Consider the following 24306-nt stretch of genomic DNA (forward strand, 5'->3'; position numbering starts at 1 on the left):
AGAACTTGAAGAAGAGATGGTAATTAAAGGAAAAACTGAAGACCTATTAATCAAACAACTCAAGACCTGTGAAAGGAATATGCAAGAAGTCACTGACTCCATCAAAAGACCAAACCTGCGAATCATGGGCATTGAAAAAGAAGAAGTGCAAGCAAAAGGAATGTGTAATATATTCAACAAAATAATAACAGAAAATTTCCCAAATCTAGAGAAAACAATGTCCATTCGGGTACAGGAAGCCTCCAGGACCAAACAGACTTGACCAAAATAGAACTAATTCATGACATATTATCATTAAAACAACAAGTACAGAGACTAAAGAAAGAATATTGAAGGCTGTAAGAGGGAAAAAACAAAGAATATGCAATAGCAAACCCATCAAAATCTTAGCAGATTTATCAACAGAAACCTTAAAACAAGAAGGGCATAGAGTGAGGTCTTCCAGTCACTGAATGAAAATAACTTCAACCCTAGAATGCTCTACCCAGCCAAACTATCATTAAAAATAGATGGAGCAATAAGTCTTCCATGAAAGCAGAAACTAAAACAATATATGACCACCAAGCCACCACTACAAAAGATTCTTCAAGGAATCCTACACACAGAAAATGAAGTCATACAAAAACTTGAAAGGACAGGCAGTAGCAAACCACAGGAGAAGAAAAGGCAATAGAGTAGACAGTAACATTGATTCAGCTGCACACAATCAAACCCATAAACAATAAAGACAACTAAATGTCAGGAATTACCACATACCTATCAATACTAACACTGAATGTTAACAGACTTAATTCCCCCATCAAAAGACACTGTTTGGAAAACTGGATTAAAAAGGAAGATGCAACAAGCTGTTGCTTACAGGAGACCCATCTCATTGACAGAAATAAGCATAGACTTAGGAAGAAAGGCTGGAAGAAGATTTACCAAGCCAATGGCCCCTGAAAACAGGCAGGAGTAGCAATACTTATCTCTGGCAAAATAGACTTCAAACTTACATTGATCAAACGAGATAGAGAAGGACATTCCATACTAATAAAAGGGGAAATACACAAAAAGGAAATAACAATTACCAACCTCTATGCATCCAACGTCAATGTACCCAATTTCATCAAACATACTCTGAAAGACCTAAAAACATATATAAACTTTAACACAGTGTTAGTGGGAGACTCCCTTATCACCAATAGAAAAGTCATCAAAACAAGAAATCATTAAAGAAATCCTAGATCTAATTAAAACCATAGATAAAATGGACTTAGCCGATGTCTACAGAATATTTTATCCAACATCTGCACAATATACATTCTTCTCAGCAGCCCATGGAATCTTCCCCAAAATTGGTCATATCTTAGGGCACAAAGCAAGCCTCAGCAAATATGAGAAGATAGAAATAATCCCATGGATTCTATCTGACCACAATGCATTAAAACTAGAACTCAACAACAAAAACAGTAGTAAAAAACATGCACACAATTGGAAGCCGAACAACACATTGCTCAATGATCAATGGGTAATTGACGAAATAAAAGAGGACATTAAAAGGTTCCTGGAAGTTAATGAAAATAAAACACAACCTACCAGAACCTCTGGACACAGCAAAGGCTGTCCTGAGAGGAATGTTTATAGCCATGAGTGCATATATTAAAAGGACAGAAAGATCTCAGATCAAAGATCTAATGCTCCATCTCAAACTCCTAGACAAACAAGAACAAGCAAATCCCAAAACAAGCAGAAGAAGAGAAATAATAAAAATATGGCCTGAAATTAATGAAATAGAAACAAAACAAACCATACAAAGAATCAATGAAACAAAAAGTTGGTTCTTTGAAAAAATAAGTAAGATTGAGAGACCCCTGGCAAACCTGACAAAAATGAGGAGAGCAAAAACCCAAATCAGTAAAATCAGAAATGCAAAAGCAGAGATAACAACAAACACCACGGAAATCCAGGAAATCATCAGAGACTACTTTGAGAATGTATATTCTAATAAATTTCATAATCTTGAAGAAATGGACAGATTTCTAGATACTTATGACCATCCAAAATTGAACCAAGAGGATATCAATCACCTGAATAGATCTACAACACAAAATGAAATTGAAGCAGCAATAGTCTCCCAAAAATGAAAAGTCCAATACCTGATGGATTCTCAGCTGAATTCTATCATACCTTTAAAGAAGAATTAACACCAGTCATCCTTAAACTGTTCCATGCAATAGCAAGGGACGGAACACTGCCTAACTCATTTTATGAAGCCAAAATTACTCTAATTCCAAAACCAGACAAAGACACCTCCAAAAAGGAAAACTATAGGCTAATTTCTTTAATGAATATCGATGCAGAAATCCTCAATAAAATGATGACAAACCGAATCGAACAGCACATCAGAAAGATCATACACCACGACCAAGTCAGCTTCATTCCAGGGACATGGGTGTTTCAACACACACAACTTTATAAATGTAATACAGCACATTAATAGAACCAAAAACAAAAACCACTTGATCATCTCAACAGATGCAGAAAAAGCCTTTGACACGATACAACACCACTTCATGATAAAAGCTCTAAGAAAATTAGGAATAGAAGGAATGTACCTCACATTGTAAAGGCTATATATGACAAACATATAGCCAACATCATACTTAATGGTGAAAAACTGAAACCATTTCCCCTAAAATCAGGAACAAGACAAGGGTGCCCACTATCCCCAATCCTTTTCAACATAGTACTGGAAAGAATTCCATTATAATAGCCTCAAAAAAATACCAAGGAGTAAACTTAACAAAGGATGTGAATGTCTTCTACAAGAAGAATTACAAACCACTGAAGAAAGAGATGGTGGAAGACTGCAGAAGATGGGAAAATCTTCTGTGCTCATGGATTGGTAGACTCAACATGGTAAAAATGTCTATACTACCAAAAACAATCTACATGTTTGGTGCAATTCCCATCAAAATCCCAAAGACGTTCATCACAGAGATTGAAAAATCTACTCTAAAGTTAATTGGGAAACAAAAGAGACCTCGAATAGCCAAGGCAATAATCAGCAAAAAGAACAATGCTGGAGATATCACAATACCCGACTTCAAACTGTATTACAAAGTAATAGCAATAAAAACAGCATGGTACTGGCACAAAAACAGACATGAAGACCAATGGCACAGAATAGAGGACCTGAATATGAATCCACACAACAATACCCACCTCATTTATGACAAAAGTGCCAAAAATATACGATGGAGAAAAGACAGCCTCTTCAACAAATGTTGCTGGGAAAAGTAGTTATCCATCTGCAAGAAACTGAAAGTAGACCTATGTCTATCACCCTGTACTAGTATCTGACCATAAACTCTGAAATCAGTACAGGAAGGAGCAAGAAACACTCTGGAAGTAATAGGTATAGGCAAGGACTTCCTCAATAGAACACAAGCAGCCCAGCAACTAAGAGAAAGAATGGACAAATGGGACTTCATAAAATTAAAAAGCTTCTGCACAACAAAAGAAATGGTCTCTAAACTAAAGAGACCACTCACAGAGTGGGAGATAATATTTGCCAGCTGTATATCAGACAAAGGACTGATAACCAGAATATACAGGGAATTTAGGAAACTAAACTCTCCTAAAATCAATCAACCAATTAAGAAAGGGGAAACTGAGGTAAACAGAACTTTCTCAAAAGAAGAAATTCAAATAGCCAAAAAAACACATGAAAAAATGCTCACCATCATTAGCCATAAAAGAAATGAAAATCAAAACCATACTAAGAATCCACCTCACTCCTGTTAGAATAGCCATCATCAAAAACACCACCAACAACATGTGTTGGCAAGGATGTGGGGGAAAAAGAACCCTTATGCACTGCTGGTGGGAAAGCAAGCTGGTATAACCACTCTGGAAAAAAATTTGGAGACTTCTTAAAAATCTAAACATCTGCCATATGATCCAGCAATCCCACTCCTGGGGATATACCCAAAAGATTGTGACACAGGTTATTCCAAAGGTACCTGCACACCCATGTTTATTGCAGCGCTATTCACAATAGCCATGTTATGGAAACAGCCAAGATGCCCCAGTACAGACAAATGGATTAAGAAAATGTGGTACTTGTACACAATGGAATTTTACTCAGCCATGAAGAAGAATGAAATCTTATCATTTGCAGGTAAATGGATGGAACTGGAGAACATCATTCTGAGCGAGGTTAGCTAGTCTCAGAAGACCAAAAATTGTATGTTCTCCCTCATATGTGGACTGTAGATCTAGGGCAAATACAGCAATGTTATTGGACTTAGCTCACATGACAAGGGGAGAGAACATACTGGAGGTATGAGGATAGGTAGAAAATCTGAAACATGACAGTGTTTGATGTCCCCACTCCAAAATAACTGATACAGAAACCTTAAAGTGACAAAGATTAACATGGAAGAGGATCAGGAACCAGTGTAATGATCAGTTAGAGATGAATCAGCTTGGGTTGTAATACATTTGTACATAGAAGCAATGCTAAGAATCTCTCTGCATAGCTATCCTTAACTCAACTAGCAAAAACACTTTGTCTTTCTTATTATGCTTATGTCTTCTGTTCAACAAAATCAGATAAGGGCAGAACATGTTCTGCCTGGAAGTGAGGGGGGTTGGGGACAGAGGGTGGGGGTGAAGCTTAGGGGGGAGAATGACCCAAACAATGTACGCACATGTGAATAAATGAATAAAAATATAAAGAAAGAAAGAAATGAAGGGTTCATAGGGCTGACAGAGTGACTTAAGTGGTAGAGTTCCTTCCTAGGAAGCATGAGGCCCTGAGTTCAAGCTCCAGTACCACACACACACACACACACACAAACAAAAGAAATGTAGGGCTGAAACTTCTCAAATCTAGGAAGGGAAATGGACATACAGAATCATGAAGTCCAGATAACCCACAGAGATTGAAGCTAAAGAAGTCTATGTTGACACACTCTATAATTATCAAAATTAAAAGACCAAAGGAGAATTTCAAGGGCCACAAGAGAAAGGCAAATTTCCATATGCAAGGGAACTTCCACAAGGTTATCAGTGAATTTTTCATCAAAAAGCTTGAAAGCCAGGAGAGATTGGAATATATATTCATAGTGAAGAGAGGGGAAGGAGGGAGAGAGAGAGAGAAAGAGAGAATGGTCAAGAAAAATAAGTAGAAGAAAAAGGAGGAGGAGGAGAAAAGAAGAAAACAGAGAGAAGAGAGAACAAAGAGAACCAACTATGGATACTATAACAAGGGGATGAATCAAGTATATATATTTGATATATTTTAAGAACTTTTGTAAATTCTACAATATAAACCCAGCACAGTAAAAAAAAAATATTTCTTTAACAAATGTTCAACAAAAAACTAAAGAAGTGATAAATAATTCCTCAAGTAAGCAAATATAGGGTCTTCAGAATCCATTAAAAATGTCTTTCAATACCGATGTTAGCCATGGCATGTACATGATGTGACTCTGTGAATGTATATATATAAAATCAGGATATCAATTTTAGTTCCCTTTATTATACTATAATATTAAACTTTCTATTAAAGATTTTAAAAGTATTTCAAGGTATATTAAAAGTATTTCTTCAAGTTGAAATGAAGAGATACTAAACAGGATTGCAAAGCATATGAAAACCTAAATCCCATTGGCAAAATTAAATATATGGATACATACAGAATAATGAAACACTGTAATTGTAATTGAGAAAAGGATTTTATTCTTATATTATGATATAGCCAATGACTCGGGAGGCAGAGTGACTGGAAAAGAAAGAGCTTTTTCAGTGGTCAAAAAGTGGAGAAGTAGAAGCCTCTGCTCACAAGTCAGTTTCTCAACTCCAGGAGTTAGGGAGTTGCAGATGTAGCATAGGAATAATAGGGAAGAGAGGTAGGATAATAAAAGAAAGGCATATTCATGCATTTTCTGTGAATAGGTAGAAATCTCCCAGAACTTGGGTAAGCCTTCTTTCACTCCTTTTATTGTCTGGTGCTTCCAGTGATTATGTTTTTAGGTGTCTTTAGCCCAAATGTAAAGCTACAAAGGAGACAGGTACAAAATGAAGACAGAGCTATAACAAAGATAGCAGAAGACTAATAATATATTGCTAAGCTATATGAAGTCCAAAATGAGCAATTTAAAAGTCAATTAAAATCAAATGAAACTAGAGGGTTTGTTTCAATTTTTCCTTGGGAGCAGAATAGTGAGATATGTAACACTTTTGACTCTAATGGTAAAAGACAAAAGTATTAAGAATAACTTTGACTTTAGAGATCATTAATGGATATATAGCATAAAAATAAATAAACTATATCATCAGTAACACAAAACTTCTGTGTAGGGAGGAAAAAAATATAGAGAGTTTTTATGTAATTGAAGTTGTTATCAGCCTAAAATAGTTATAACTACAATAATTTTCATGCAAATCTCATGATTAATTGTAAGGTAAAAAACCTATGACAGTCACGGAAAGATAAACACAAAGGTACAAAAGTATATCACTACAAAATATCATCAAATCATAAAGGAAAACAGGAAACAAGGGAAAGAGGAACCACAAGATCTGCAAGAGCTGAGGGTTTAGTTAGTAGTAGAATTCTTGCCTAGCATATACACCACCTTGCATTTAATCTCCACTACCACAAAAAATAGATTCACAAAGAACTATAAATCACAAGAAATAACAAACTGCCAAGAGTAAATTCTTATCTAGCAATAACTACTTTAAATGTAAATAAGTTTAACTCACCAATTTAAAGATATAAAATTGCTAAATGGATAAATTAAAACAAGATTAACTATGTGCTCTTTAGAAAACACCAACTTTAGATATAAGGGCCACAGACAGAAATCAAGTGGTGGACAACATAGTCCATGGAAATTAAACTGAAAGAGAGAAGTGGGTATACTTACACAAAAGAGCCTTTAAGTAAAAAACTGTCACAAGAAAAAAAAGAGAAGTATTACAAAATGACAAAAGACTCAAACTTTCAGGAAAATAATATATATATGCTGAATCAAGCTACTAAAATATACAAAGAAAACATTTACATATCCAAATGAAGAAACAGGCATAATATAGCAATAAGAAATTTTAATGCCCACTTTGAATAATGGATAGATCACCTAGACAGAAAGGCAATTAAGAAATACCTTAAACTAAATGGACCTAAGAGATATTTACAGAATATTCCGTCAAACAGCAACAGAATACACATTTTTCCAGAGTGCACTCAGAGCATTCTCCAGGACAGATGATTGTTAGGCTACAAAGCAAGTCTTTCCAAATTCAAGAAGATTGAAATCATGGTGAGTACTTTTTCTGACTACAGTGATATGAAATGGGATAGTACTTAACTATATGAAAATGAAAGAACACATCTTGAACAAGCACTAAGTAAAAATCAAAAGAGAAATTAGGAAATATATTGACTCAAATATAAATAGAAATCCATCATACCTAAACTCATGGTATAAGAGGTAAGTTTATAGCAGTAAATTCCTACATCTAAAAAAATGAAACAAATAAACAAACTTACCTCAAACCTTATAATACTAGAAAAACATCATGAATTACTATTATGAACAATTCTAATAAATAATTTGTAACTTCCTAGGAACCTACACTCTCCCAATACTGAGCCAAGATGAAATAGAAAGCCAAAAAAATAACAATAAGTATATAGAATCAGTAATGGAGAACCTCTGAAAGAAAGAAAAAGTCAGGACCAGATGGCACCACAGATGAATTCTATCAAGCATTTATGGATTGATATTAATTCTTCCATAAGTGTTTAGAAGAATTCTTCTGTGAAGACAATACACAAACTCTTCAAAAATAGAAGAGGGAACACACCAGAACATCACCAATTTTATAAGGCCAGAATCATCCAAATATCAAATCCAAAGACACCACAAGAAAAAGGAAAGAAATACGAGGTAGTATACCTGATACAAAAATCCTCATTTAGCAAACCCAATTCAACAACACATAAAAAGCATGTTACATCATGACCAATTGTAATTTATCCCTGAAAACAAAGGATGCTTCAGCATATGCAAATCAATTTAGCATATGACAACAGAATGAAGTATAAAATCATTTGACTATCTCAATAGATGTAGAAAATGCATTTCACAAAATTAGCACCTTTTATAATAAAATGTCTCAACTAATGAAGTATAGAAGTAACTTATCTCAACACAATTAGAGACATATATGAAAGGGGCATAGATAACCTTATACTTAATAGTGAAAAACAGAGCTTTTCCTCAGATCTGGAACAAGGCAATGATGCCCACTTTTACAGCTTCTATTTAACGTAGTGTTGACAATCATAGCCAGAATAATTAGCGGTTAAGAAGATATCTAAATCAGAAGTGAAATTATACCACTTCACAGACAACATGATCTCATATGTAGGAATCCTATAGAACACACACACCAACCCACTTAGAACTAATAAATGAATTCAGTAAAGTTGCAAAATATGTACATGTTCATACATGAACAAAGAACTATCTGAAAAGAAATTGAGAAAGCAATCCTATTTACAATAACAAAGTTCACACTATGCTTTGAAATAAACAAAGTTATGATGAAACACTTATTCAATGAAAATACAGTTCAATGTTGATAAAAGAATTTGAACAAAGCACCAATAAGCACCAATAAATACAAAGACATTCTATGTTCATGGATTGGATGAATTAATACTGTTCAAATAGCCAATATAACCCAGCATAGTCAAAAATCCTTCTTCTGCATATATACCCTCTTCTGTTTACACCCAATGGTAATGAAATTAGTACCTCATAGACATCTGCATCCTGATGTCTGTGATATGAAATATCATGCAATATATATATATATCAAATATCATATAATGTCATATATATATATATATGATAAGCCATTCTTTTTGTGTTTGGTATTCCCTTCCCTAACAGTGAAGTTATCTACTAATTGTATGTTTATAGGTCATAGTTTCCTGTTTTATTAATTACCTACTCATATCACTTGTATATTATTTTTTAATCTTTCCCCCATAACCAAATAATTCTTTCCATTGTATTTACTTCAAAATCAAAAGAAAGAATATTCATTGTTTAAGATCATACACTGTAAAAAGTTGTACAGAAGTACTAAATTCTCTCAAATCCACTATACAATGACTATTGAGTTCAGGTAACTATTTCAATGATTTATAGTCCACAATTAGCCTTAAGAACTGATTTCTTCTGCCTACCTCAATGTTGGCTATCCCCTTTTACCTATGCTTTGTCAAAATAAAGAAAGTTCATGTACCCATATCCCTTTCTGATGGATTTCATCACTGTTTGAAGTCTTATTTACATGGTTCATTGCCTTGTTAGCTCAGGTTTTTAAGTTTATGTTTAACTTCTTTTTGAGGAACTTCTAGACATTCCAAAGCAGTTATCCCACCTTTATTTTTTAAAAGATATTTTCTCAATGTACAAATATCTAGGATAACAACTTATTTTACCTTTCTTTTAGCATTTTAAAGTTGCTGTTCCATTGATTTCTTCTACTTTTTATAATGGATAAGAGGTTACCATCATTCTCTTTGTTTGTCTTTAAGCTAATGTGCCATTTTTTCTTACTTATGGTCCATGAATATGTTTATCTTGTTTTGAACATGCATTTAACTTTCTAAAATTCTGTTTATCAGGGCTCTCAAATGACTTTTCAGGTCAGCAGTCTCTGCTTTGACCATTCAACTGTAACTACTTTCCATTAAAGTAGGCATGGAAAATGCATAGGAACATACATTTGTTCCAATAAAACTCTGTTTACAAAACAGTCAGTAGATCAGACTTCTGAAGGCTTTTTCTGCTGTGCTGACTCTATGTTTTCTGTCAAATGTAGTGGCTAAAGATTTATTTGAGGTATAAACTGTGGACCAAGAAAAGAATCACAATTTTCTATTTGGCCTGTGATTGTAGTTTTGACTCTTATTTTGAGCTAAATGTTATTTAAGGTTATATTTTTAAATTTTATGTAGTTGTGTTGTTTTTGCTTTACTTCCTGCTTGGTAATTTTTGTTTTATAGCACTGGACATATTAAATGGAACTTCTATAACAAATGTTTTGATGAATTATTTGAGTTCTTCTTTCTGACTTGATATCAGATCAATTAAACAATCTTAAGCAATGGAATAAAGTATAATTTTAGGTTATCAGTTATAATAATTCATAGATTACTCATAAATCAATAGTAATAATTGTGATATTTGTATCTTTGTTATTCTAAATTAGTTTTTGTTGCTTTGATTAATGTAAAATTGAGAAATGTCAAAAATATCATCACTATGTCATTTCTAATTATTTTTCTTATGTTTTTAAGCATTATATTTACACTTCTTTCTTCTTCATATGTATCTAACAAAATATTGTATGAGATTTCATATTTCCTTGAAAGCACAGAGGTAGTTTCTACAGCTGAGAATAAAACTATGTGAAGTACTTTATGTTCTTTTATTATTATACTATTTTATTTGACAAATAATTTTATAATAAGTGTGCATAGTAATTGTATTTATTCATTATATAATATAGAGTTATACATATTTTTCTATATTACAATGTGGTATTTCAATACACATATACATTAAAGGATAGGCCAATCAAAGTAATTAGTTTATCAACTCATATATTTAAAATTTCTTTGTGATAAAAATATTTATCATCTTATCATAGACATTTTTCAATATAAAGTGAATAATTGTTTTCTATAGTCACCCTAAAGTGCAATAGGAGCACTGGAATTTATTCCTCCTTTCTAACAGTAACATTGTACACAGTGATGAGCTTCTACCCCCACTGTTCTCAGACTCTGGTAACTACTATTCATTTTCTTTCCATTCTAGACTGCATTTATCTTTGATAATGGCCAATAATATGTGCTATTTGATAACCACTGAAGATTACGAACTGTGGAATCTACAAGAAATGTAACTAAATGAATTGGGAAAGCAGATTTAATTGTCTGAAAGCACAGAAGGCAGTTAATAAGAAAAATTAATAAAACCACTTTTTATGTTGTTCAATAAACCAGTTACTTACATTTTGTCATATAATTACTTAATCATTAATTATTTAATTTAATTATTTAAGAAACAAATTCATGGTTTATCAACATAAAATGAAATTTATTCCAATTTAATGCTTTGTGTTTTTAATTAATTTATTGGTATTTTTCAATCTCTGCTTTCCTTTTTCCTGCATTTGTATTGCATTTTTGTTTACCTTTTTATAACTTTTTTCTCTAAAAATTAAGTTTGTTTTTCCACACAATATAATACACATGCACATACATATATATATAATCTCAGTAGGACTATTTAATTCATTCACATACATTCTCATAGTTCATATGATTGATTCTTTTTCTGCTACTTTGTTCTCTGTGTATTTTCATTTCCTTGTTTTTCTGATTTTCAGTATAAAAATTTCAATATAAAGAATTCATTGTAGTTTTTACTAGTTGCTTAGTTTTATATTTTCATAATAGTATTTTGCTCAAAAACCATTTAATAACTTACAATTCTTCAAGTTACTGAGCCAAAAATAAAATAGTTTAATGTAAATGTTCCCTCTTTTTTTCTTTTTTTATTGTATTTATTTATTCATATGTGTATACATTGTTTGGGCCATCTCTTCCCCCATCCCCAGCCCCCATCTTTCCCCCCACCCCCTTGCTTCCAGGCAGAACCTGTTCTGCCCTCTTGTCCAATTTTCCTTATTTGAAATACTATATTTAAAACACCTTTAATTCCACATATTTTCTCTATTCATTTATTTTCTTCTTTTATTATTCATATGTGCATACAAGGCTTGGGTCATTTCTCCCCCCTGCCCCCACCCCCTCCCTTACCACCCACTCTGCCCCCTCCTCTCTATTTCTTCATGTTTATAAATGACTATTTCAAGCTACTTAAGGAAGAAAAGTAGCCTAAAATTGGTTTCTATAATCAGGATTTCTTTAATAATATTTGTTGTTACATCTACCTAGTTGGCCATCTGTCTATCTGTGTATCTAGCCTATACATGTATCTATGGTTATACATCTTTATTTTTGATAATAGTTATAAGTTTGTATTCTATATTGTGATTAGATTTGCAAAGTGAGGAACATCATGTTAAGTGAAGTAGGGCAGGTTCAGAAAGATAAAGGTTGCAAGTTTTCTCTCATATGTGGAAGATAGATACAAATATAAGTAGAAGCATTATCACCATATGTATTCATACAGAACTGTTTCCAATAGTGGGACTATAAGAGGAGACTATGGGAGGAGGGATAGAAAAAAAGAATGATAGAGCTAATAGTATTGAAATACATACCATCTGTGTGGGAACAAAACACAAAGAAAACCATTGAATAATATGGGGTGTGGGGAAAAGGGTAAGGAAAAGTGATAGAGGGTGTTAGGCTGATTAAAGTATGCTATATTTACAGGTAAAATACCAAGGAAGTACCACATTGAACAATGAACAGACATTTAAACAAAGAAAAAAGACAGGATGTAAAACAGATCATGTTAAGGAGAAGATACTAGTGGGAGGGGGAGGATAAATGAAGAGGGTAAAGGAAGATAAATATGGTTGAGGTACTTCTATTCATGCAAGAATATGGAATATTAAAGCCATTTTAAGGGAGACGAGGAAAAGGGAGAATAATGGAGGGGATGAATTCAACTAGGATACATTATACACATATGTGGAAATGTCACAACAAAACCCCCTGTACAAGCTAAAAAATGTAAAAAAAAAAATAATAGAAAAAAATAAATAGACCCTGCAGGAGGGAGACTAAAAAGAGAGAGAATGTGGGGAAAACTGTACTTCCCTCTCAATTTTGCAGTGAATCTTAAACTGCTTTTAAAAATAAAATCTAGAGTGCCATGTTTTTGGCTGTCCTGGAGCTTTACCTCAGTCAGGCATGTTGGTAGAATCAACATAGTAAAAATGGCTATACCACCAAAAGCAATCTACATGTTTAATGCAATTGCCATCAAAATTCCAATGACTTTCATCACAGAGATTGAAAAATCTGAAGTTCATTTGGAAACACAAGAGACCACGAATAGCCAAGGCAATAGTCAGCAAAAAAAGCAATGCTGGAGGTATCACAATACCCGACTTCAAACTATATTACAAAGCAATAGCAATAAAAACAGGCTGGTACTGGCATAAAAACAGACCTGAAGTCCAGTGGAACAGAATAGAAGATCCAGATATAAATCCACACAACTATACCCACCTCATTTTTGACAAAGGTACCAAAAACATACAATGGAGAAAAGACAGCCTCTTCAACAAATGTTGTTGGGAAAAGTGGTTACCTGTCTGCAAGAAACTGAAACCAGATCCATGTCTATCACCCTGTACTAGTATCAACTCAAAAATGGATCAAGGACCTAAATATCAGACCTGAAACTCTGAAGTTACAAAAGAAAGGAGCAGGAAACACTCTGGAACTAATAGGTTCCTCAATAGAACCCCAGCAGCCCAGCAACTAAGAGAAAGGATGTACAAATGGGACATCATAAAATTAAAAAGCTTCTGCACAACAAAAGAAATGGTCTCTAAACTGAAGAGACCATTTATACATCAGACAAGAGACTGATAACCAGAATATACAGGGAACTTAAGAAACTAAACTCTCCTAAAATTAATGAACCAATTAAAAAATGGGCAACTGAGATTAATAGAACTTTTTCAAAAGAAGAAATTCAAATGGCAAAAAAACACATGAAAAAATGCTCACCATCTCTATCCATAAAGGAAATGCAAATCAAAACCACACTAAGATTCCACCTCACACCTGTTAGAATAGCCATCATCAAAAACACCACCAACATGTGTTGACGAGGATATGGGAAAAAAGGAACCCTAATCCAGTGCTGGTGGGAATGCAAGCTGGTACAACCACTCTGGAAAAAAATTTGGAGACTCCTTAAAAACCTAAACATAGACCTGCCATATGATCCAGCAATCCCACTCCTGGGGATATACCCAAAGAAACACAACACAGATTACTCCAGAGGCACTTGCTCACCCATGTTTATTGTGGCACTATTCACAATAGCTAAGTTATGGAAACAGCCAAGATACCCCACTACTGACGAATGGATTAAGAAAATGTGGTATTTATACACAATGGAATTTTACTCAGCCATGAAGAACAATGAAATTTTATTATTCTCAAGTAAATGGATGGAACTGGAGAACATCATTCTGAGTGAGGTCAGCCAAGCTAAGAAGACCAAAAATCATATGTTCTCCCTCATATGTGGACTTTAGATCTAGGGCAAATGCAGCAATGTGGTTGGACTTGGATCACATGATAAGGGGAGAGCACATTTCGGTGATACAGAAATAGGTAGAAAACCCAAAACATAAAAGCATTTGATGTCCCCACTCCAGAGGAACTAATACAGAAACCTTAAAGCAACAGAGGTTATCATGAAAAGGGGATCAGTAACCAGGGTAAAGATCAATTAGAGATAAATCAACATGGGTCATAACATGTGTACACAAAACCAATGATAGGAATATTTCTGTATAGCTATCCTCAATTCAACTAGCAAAAATGCTTTGTCTTCCTTATTAGGCTTGTCTCTTTTCTTCAACAAAATTAGTGATAAAGGCCAAATATGACCTGCCTGGAACTGAGGGGGGATGGGAGGAGAGGGTGGGGAAGGGGAGTAGGGGGGCAGGGGGAGAAATGACCCAAATAATGCATGCACATGTGAATTAAAAATGATAACAAAATAATTAAAATAAAATAAAATAAAAATAAAATCTAAAATTTAAAAACTATGAAGAGCAGAAGGGAAAAATTAATCTTTTCTGGGAGTGGATATCAGAAGTGGGGGGTGGGCACCAAGAAAGGGGGAATAAGAGTGCATATGGTGGGCTGTATTTTGTATTCATATATGAAAATAGAAGAATGAAACCTGCTTAAATTGTTCTAAGAAAGGGGGAAGGGGGAGAATGATGGAGGAGGTAAATCCAACTAATATATATTTTAAACACATATGTAAATATCACAATGTATCCCCCTGTACAACTATTATATGCTAATAAAATCAGAAAAAAAGAAAAAAAAATCTATTTTTTTAAAAAAAAGGAAAAAAGCTTTTGCTCTTTTAACTGGTTTCATCACCAACTATTTTTCATCTTATATTTGACTATACCAATTTTGACCTCTTTATTTTGGTTATTTCTTTGTCAGTTGCAGTATACATTTAAATGTTTCTTTTCAAAAAGCTCATGAGGATCCATACTGAAAAACTTACCATTTTTTTCTATTGTACTTTTATACTTTCATCATTTTACATTTAAAGAATATTCCTTCTTCCTAGACATCTTTCTTCTAACTGCACCTGACTACCTTGTACTTCTTTATCAATTCTCAACCCAAATAAGACCTTCTTAGAATTATTTAAATAGTCATCTTCTTTTCTTATAAGACACCAGTATAAATTTCCTGCAAACCACTTATTGAAAGAAATTGTTTACTCTTCTATATTCCCTACTGGGATGTGACCTCTAGAAGTCAATGAAAAAGTTTAACTTGATCTTATACTTCTAGGAATCTATGAAAGTACCTGGAACAGAGTAGGCACGAGTAACTGTCAAATAAGTGAAGGTATGTGGTTCAGAATTTACAGACTAGAATATGTAAATTGGATATGGTAATCAGCCCCATAATAAGTACTAGAAATATTATGGCCAGATTAGAAGCAACTAAACATCTTTAGGTAATTAAAAATAAAACAAATATTGCAGTACCATTTTCACCCTTAAGTCTAGAAAAATATATAAAAGAGTGATATATAGATGCACTCACATTATTGTTACTGTAACAGAAACACTTGAGATAATTAACTTCAAAGTGAAATGGGGAATGGGCATGTAGCTCAGAGGTAGAGCACCTGCCTAACATACCCTTGATTTGATATCTGGCAGAAAGAAAGAAAGGAAGGAAGGAAGGAAGGAGCAATAAGAAAGAAAGAAAGAAATGAAGGAAGGAAGGAAAAAGAAAGAAAGAAAGAAAACAAAAGAAAAGAAAAAGAAAGAAAGGGGGAAGGGGAAGGAAGGGAAGGGAAGGGAAGAAAGAAGAGGGAAGGAAAGAAAGGAAAAGGAGGGAAGCATTATTTTGGTTCATGGTTTCAAAGGTTCCATTCTTTGGTTGTTAGGTCCTGCTGTTTTCTGGCCTGTGGCAAGTTAGAACACCATAGGCAGGGAAAAAATTCTGGAGAAACTGTTCACCTCATTGTGGTCAGAAAGCAAAAAAGAGAAAAGAGCCTGCGGTTACAAAATCTTGTTCAAGGGCACACCTTCATTTGCCTAACTTCCTCCCATTAAGCCCCATTTCTTAAAGGTTTTCCATCATTTTCTAATAGTACAAAGTTGAGGATCAAGCCATTATAACACATGGGCTTGTAGGATACATTCCAGATCCAAGTTACAACTACATAGTTTTGACAAGCTATGAAGAAATTGATAATATCAAACAGGATGCTGGAAGTAGGAATTGCTGTAGCAGTTTGGTAAGGTAATTTTTAACAAACTACTGTTGAAATAAATATTTTTGAGCCAGTGTTTCCACTGTTAGGAATCATCCTACCTAAATAAAGTGTATGATGTGTATTTCAATGATGTTTTAATAAAAACAAACTATAAATATTTTACTTTTATAAGGGTATGAGCAACAAATTATAGCATAGTTATTCTAAAGTTTAATGTGAAAAAGTTAGAACTATGCCTATTGACCCAGAATGGTCTCCATCATATATTGCTATGTGGGAAAAATGTTAAAGAACAAGAGATATTAGATGATTCATATTAGTGCTTATGTTGTATGTTTATAATATTATATGGAAAATGGGAGTTAGGATTGTTAATATTGGAGGGCAGGGTTGTTTGCTCACTTAAATCAAATAAAATGTCACATCTTGGAAAGAGGTTGAAAATGTGATTGCTTATATGATCATAGAGACAGGCATGGCCTTGGGAAGAATATACATCAAACTGGTTACCTCTGGAGGAAAAATGAGTGATTTTTCTACCCTGTGACACTAGAAACCCAGGGTAGTATAATTATTAACCTCCACTATTTACCAGGTGTGTGATCTCAGGCAAGTTTAGTACATCACTCAGTGCTTCAGTTCCCTTATCAGTAAAATAAGGGTGATAATAATACCTGCCAAATAAGGTGGACGTAAGGAATACATGAATTATTTTGTTTGATGCTCAGAATATTCCCCGGTATAAAGTAACCACTCAGTAAACATTAACAGTAATTATCGTAGAATGACAGAATTTATATGGCTATGTCACTTACTTTAAGAGAGGCACATATGCAGGTAGATTGTACATATGTGTGTATACCTATGTGTGTGTGTGTGTGTATGTGTGTGTGTGTATCAGTTGAGATCTATCCATTGGCTTTCCATATTACTCACAGTAAAATGCAGAGTCCATGCAATGGTCCTTGTACGGTGACACCCCATCTGGTTTTCTTCTACCTCCAACACAGATCCCATTGCTTCCTATTCTTACCTCTGACTATTCCCCCCATAATTCATTCGACTCCAGCAATCTTGGCCCCCTTTCTGTTCTTCATATGCAACATATACCAGTACCTCAAGACTTTTACACTTTTCCCCTTTGTTTGATGTGCTCTTTCTGACAATATTTATCATACTTTCTCCCTCATATTTTTCAGGTATTTTTCATTCAAATATCTCCCTCCCCATCCAATTGACCTACATAGTGACTTCACTTAAAATTCACTGCCCCTCTGATACTTTTAATCTCTTCTCCCTGTGTAATTTTATTTCTTTATTTTCTCTTGCAATTCATTACCATGTAAGCTTCTATGAAAATTAAGAATTTTTTAATCTCTTCTATTCACTATTGTAACAATACTACCTAGAGTAGTACCTGCCATATAGCAGGTGCTTAGCACATATATTTTGAACGACTATGTGGACAAATTTCCACCAGTTCCCTATGTTTGTTGAGCATAGACTTGTTTATATTGATGCTTTTCAGGGTCTAAATTGTGTTCTTTGGGGGCTACACTTTATGCTATAACTTCTATGAACATATTTCCTGTCCAGTCTGAAAAGGCTGATGAGTCTAGTAAGATGCACAAGGTATATGCCATACTCTATACCAATTTTTAAAGAAATGGCAAGTTTCTGGAAGCATCATCCCTCATATACTTCTAAATAGGTAAGGTTGAAAATGGGAGTCTGTTATCTGCACTGGTGCAGATCTTTATTTTACAGCCACTAATTCCTCAAAGGAGTAATAAAGGATGACAGCAAGAGAAGTAGGATCTCCAAACTCATTTTTGTATTGATGCTTTGCCAAGAACAGTATTTATCAGGGCAGTGCATACACCACATGGAGGTTGAGGTCTTGGCGATATGTGAATCTGGTGCCACCACCAAATTAACTTTGCTCAATTCTGTTATCTTTCCAATGCTACATCCTTGACTACACATTCATACAACTGTTCCTTCCTTCGAGCATAAATAACAACTGTTTTGATAATTGTGCATATTTATAAAGTACCTAATTTGTTTTACTTGCCAATTACTAATTGCGTATGAAATATAAATGAATTGTACACCATATATTCTGTGTTAACTACTGAAAGAAAAACTTTTGGTATATTCCAACCAACACTGAATTTTTAAGAAGTAATAATCTTGATATCAAACAATCCTAATGTTCTCCACTTCTCAGCTCAAACAGCCATGGATATGCAATTCATGTCTTTAATTGCTTTTTATATTCATCAATAAATGCAACACAGAGAAAACATATCCCATTGCTGTTGTCTTTTGATATGTTTTCAAGCTAGAAACAAGTATTTTTGCCTAACTAACTCTTGTTTCACTAACTTTATACTCTTGTTCATTATTTCATGACAAATGAACATGTATTTGTTTCCTGGGCTACCATAGAACAGAATTTTTTTCTCTCTTCATTCTGGAAACCAAAAGTCTAAAATCAAGGTGTCTCAAGAGGAGAATCTTTCCTTGTCTAATCTAATTTCGGGTGGCTGCCCAGTATTTTTTGAAATTCCTTATTTTATGGTTGTTTAATTCTGATCTCTTCCTCCTTCTTCATATCACCTTTTCCTGTAGCAGTGTGCATGCACATGTGTGTGCTTGTGTGTGTGCATGTGTCTGCATTTCAAAACTTCCTCTGACTTTTTATTATAAAGGATATATGCCATTGCATAATGCAAGTGTCAGATAATCCAAAATAAGATCCGTTCTCAAGGTACTTAATCACATTTTTGCATATGAGGTAATATTCATTATTTGGCATATAAAGTGCTATTTAAAGGTTCAGGGGTTAGGAAATGAATACATCTCTGGTGAATTTTTTGAGACTACCACATTTAAACAGTGCCTGACACATAATAGAATCTTGATAAATTTACTAGTGAGCATTCTCTGTCTCTCTCTTTTACACATACACAGACACATCTTTATTGTGAAAAGGTTGAATAAAACAATCATTCTAAATTTAAATGACATGAAACAACAATAGAATAAGAATGAAGAAAAAGTCACATGAAATATAGATTAAGGCTTAAGTGATAGTACATGCCTTTGTGTTTCTGATTTGTCTTATTGTCGCATATCAGTCCTTTCAAGGGAATAGAATAAAATTTCATAGATTTCATTTGTTAATTACATAGGAAACACTGAGATATTTTAACTGCAACTATATATGAAAAAATGGGAGCAATATGTATGACACTTGTTACATGCTTGTTATTAGTACAAAACCTAACACTTGTAACCATGGAGAACAATAATTTTCCTGATCATTATGAAACAAAACATTGTAGGGTATGTGGACTACCATACCAGAGAAAACACTTTTTATAGCTAAAATGTTATTCAAATGTAAGCAATTTGCAATGACTCTGATTTCATGGGTTCCAAATTAATGTAACCATTATGGAAAGCAGTATGGAGAGTCCTCAAAAAGCTAGAGATAGAATTGCCATATTATCCAGTGATACCACAACTGGGCATACATCCAAAGGAGCATAAGTCAAGATACAGTAGAGACACTTGCACATTGATGTTCATCACAGCACTATTTACAATAGCCAAGCTATGGAAACAACGCAGATGCCCTAGAACTGATGAATGGATCAAGAAAATGTGAGATCTATACATAGTGGATTATATATGTATAATGGATTATATATATGGATAAATTATATATATATATATATATAAAATGGAGTTTTATTCAGACAAAAGGAAGAATGACACCATGTGGTTTGAGGTAAATGGATGCAATTGGAGGACATTGTGTTAAGTGAAGTAAGCCAGGATCAGAAAGACAAAGGCTGCATGTTTTCTCTCATATGTGGAAGATAGATTCGAAAGATACATATACGTATATATATATATATATATATACACATAAACAAGCATGATCATACACAAACTCATATGTAGAACATGTTTGTAACAGTGGAACTACTCTATGGAACTCTAGGAAAGAGGAAAAGGAAAAGAAAACGATAGAGTATCAGTAATATTGTAAAACACAACATCTGTGATGTTAGAAAATATAAGGATGTGTATTGAAAGCTGTTGAAAATGGTTGTGATAGGTAAGGGATAAGGGAGAGTAATGAAGGGGCTGAACAGACCAAAGTAAAGTATACTCTCAGTGAGGATACATTGAGAAGCCCCTTTGAACATTGACTTAGAAATTAATAATGAAAGAGAAGACTGTAAAATAAGTACATTGTGTGTGGGGATACTTGTAGGGGGGGGTTAATGAAGGAGATTAAGGTAAAGGAATATGGTTGATGGGCTTTACATATGTATATGAAGTAGAATGATGAAACCTCTTGCGATTGCTTGAAGTGGGGTGAGAAAGGGGTCGATGGGGAGAGACGGGGATGATCTAACCAATGTATAATATAAGCCTATTTGGAACTGTCATAATGAATCCCCCTGTATAATGAATATATCTTAATAAAAGTTTTTGAAAGCACTGTATCCAGTATGGAATCCATACAACCAAGACTGAGCCCTAATGTGAACTATGGACTTTAGACAATAATGATGTGTCAGTGTAAGTCAAGTTTTAACAAATCTACCACTCTGTGGGGGATGTTAAACTATGCATGCTGGAGGGGCAGGGAGTTCATGGAAAATCTCTGTTCCTTTTGCTCAGTTTTGTTGTGAACCTAAAATTGCTTCAAAATAATTTTTTAAAAAGTAAAGAAATAGCTGATTTCAAGACTTATTAGAACTTTTTCTATTAGAAAAAACAATTTATCACTTTTAAACATATTTAATGAAATCTAAATATCATAGAAATTTGATGCCTGCTTTTATGTTTTGTTCTCATTTGTTTTGTTTTGAGCCCAGAGTGACCTCAAACTCAAAACCCTTCTGCCTCAGCATTCGAAGTGCTAGGATTACTAGTGTGTGCGACCACTCCTGCAGAATACCTATTATTATTATTATTGATATTTTTACTGAAGTATTGGAGAGTGAATCCAGGGCTCTACGCATTATAGGCAAGTGTTATAACACTGACTTCCACCCCTAAGACTGCTATTATGTTCTAAAATCATACAACTTTATCTTTTAGGGTTTTTTAAATAAGAAATTTTTCTTAAATTCATATTTACATTTGGCTACTCCAAAGATATTTTTGCTGATTTAATACATATGAGCATGAAAATCTTTTATTTGTAACCTCACCATGATTCTATACTAAAATGTATATGCAAAAACCACTCATGACCATAACATTCTAAGTTTTTAATATTTTTAGAAAAAGTTCCATTACAATTTATCTTCTCTCCCTCTTAACTCCTGGCAACCACTGATATTTTAATACTGTTTCCATAGTTTTGCTTTTTGCCAGAATGTCGTATAGCTATAATCATAATGTACCATTTTAATCAGCTTCTTTCACTTAGTAACATGAATTTAAGGTTGCTCCATATATTTTCATGACTAAAGAGATCTTTTCTTTTAATGATATTCCATTGTCTAGATTTACTACATTTTCATTTTACCATTCACTTGCTGAAAGAAATCTTTCAAACTCTGGAAAGTTTTTTGTTAAATCTTGGGTTTTCTATATGGAAAATAATGTCACCTAAAAGAAAGACAGTTTTATTTCTTCCTTCCTAAAATTTATATTCTTTATTTCACTCCCAGTAAAATGTTGGAAAGCAGTGATTAGAGGTGACATTATTGTCTTATTTATGATCTTTGTCAGAAAATTGGAGTCATCATTAAAAATCATATTGGCTCTAGGTAATTTTATAAAAATAGATGCTAGATTCTATAAGACATACTTTCTGCATTTATTGATATTATTATGTGATTTTTTTTATTTAGCCTGATGATGTGATACATTACATTGATTAATTTTGAAATGTTGAAACAACCTTGAGTATTTGGAATACTTCCCACTTTATCATGCTATATATATGTGTGTGTGTGTGTGTATTTGTATTTAATTTGTTACTTTTGGCAGTACTGCAGATTGAACTCAGGGCCTTACGCTTGCTAGGCAAGTGCACTACCACTTGGCTATGTTCCCAGTCTTTAGCTTTTCAGATAATGTCTTGCACTTTTTGCCCAGGCTGGCCTCGAGCAAGTCTCTGCCTCCCAAGTCTCTAGAATTACAAACATGTACTATCAGGCCAATCCCCTTTGATTTGTTAATATTTGGTTCAGAAGTTTTGCACCAATGTTCATCAAAGATATTATCTGTAGCTTTCTTTCAATAAATTGGTCAGGATTTGATGTGAGAGTACTGCATTGAATGAGATACAAAGTAATACATACTATAGAGAATTCATATAATTTCTTTTTAAAATATTTTGTGGAATTTACCATCAGACTCCTCATGACCTTTTTGTTTTGAAGTTATTAATTATTGATCCATTTTCTTTAGTAAATATATGCAAATTCATACTGTCTATTTCTTCTCAAAAAAGTATTGGTAGATTGTTTCTTTTAACAAATTAGTCATAATTATATAGGTTATAGAATTTGTGAGCATAGACTTATCAAGAGTAGTACTTTTAGCTATCCTTCTAATGTCAAAGGGATCTGTAGTGATAACCATCTCTTTAATTTCTGAAATTAGTAATTTGTGCTCTGTCTTTTTTTCTTAGACAAGCTAGAGGTTCATCAACTTTATTGAGCTTTTCAAAGAACTGGCTGGTGGTTTTGGTAATTTTCTTTATTTATTTTATGTTTTAAGTTTCATTTGATTTTTTCTAATTCCTTTTCTTTTGTTTACACATTAATTTTCTCTTCTTTTTCTAGTTACCTAAGATGTAAGCTCAGATGATTGATTTAAGAAATTTCTTATTTTTCACACACTTGGTGTTATACAGTTCCCTTTAAGAACTGTTTCTATAGTATTCCCCAAATTTTGATAAGCTTGGATTCAATTTTCATGTTGTTTAAAATATTTTTAAATTTTACATGAGTTTTTTTGGTCACCTATATATTGCTTGAGGTGTATACTTTAATCACCATTTATCTGAGGATTTACCCACTATTTTTCTATTAACAATCTTTTCTTTAATCCCATTGTGGTCTGACAACAGACATTGTGTGATTTCTATTCTTTTAAATTTGTTAAGGCATTTTATGGTCCAGAATGCAGTTTATCATGGTAAATATTTCTTGTAACCTTAAGAAGAATATACATTCTGCTCTTAGGTGAAATGGTACACAGATGTTGATTATATCTAGCTTTTGATGGTGGACTTACATAATTGAACTCTCCTTAACTGATTTTCTACCTGATGGATCTCTCTCGTTTCTGAAATAGGGTGCCATTGCTCCTACTTTCTGTTGACTAGTGGTAAATCTTTCTCCATCCATTTACTTCTAATCTGTTTACGTATTTATTTTTTGTTCTAAAATATGTTTTTAATTAATTAATTAATTTATTATTAGCATATTACTGTACAGGGGGTACATTGTGACACTTACAAAAGTGCTTATGGTATATCTTAGTTAGATTCACTCCCTACCCTCCATCATTCTATTTATCCCTCCTTCCCCTTCTTAGAATAGTTTCAACAAGTCCTGTTGTTCCATTTTCATACAGGAATACATAATATTTCCATATCTACCCTTGTACGTCCTTATGTCTTCCTCCATTCCATTGATACCAACACACCCAGACAGGATCTGTTTTACCTGTCCTTAATTTTTTTCTT

Source organism: Castor canadensis, chromosome X (assembly GCF_047511655.1).
Source record: "Castor canadensis chromosome X, mCasCan1.hap1v2, whole genome shotgun sequence".
Lineage (NCBI taxonomy): Eukaryota > Metazoa > Chordata > Mammalia > Rodentia > Castoridae > Castor > Castor canadensis.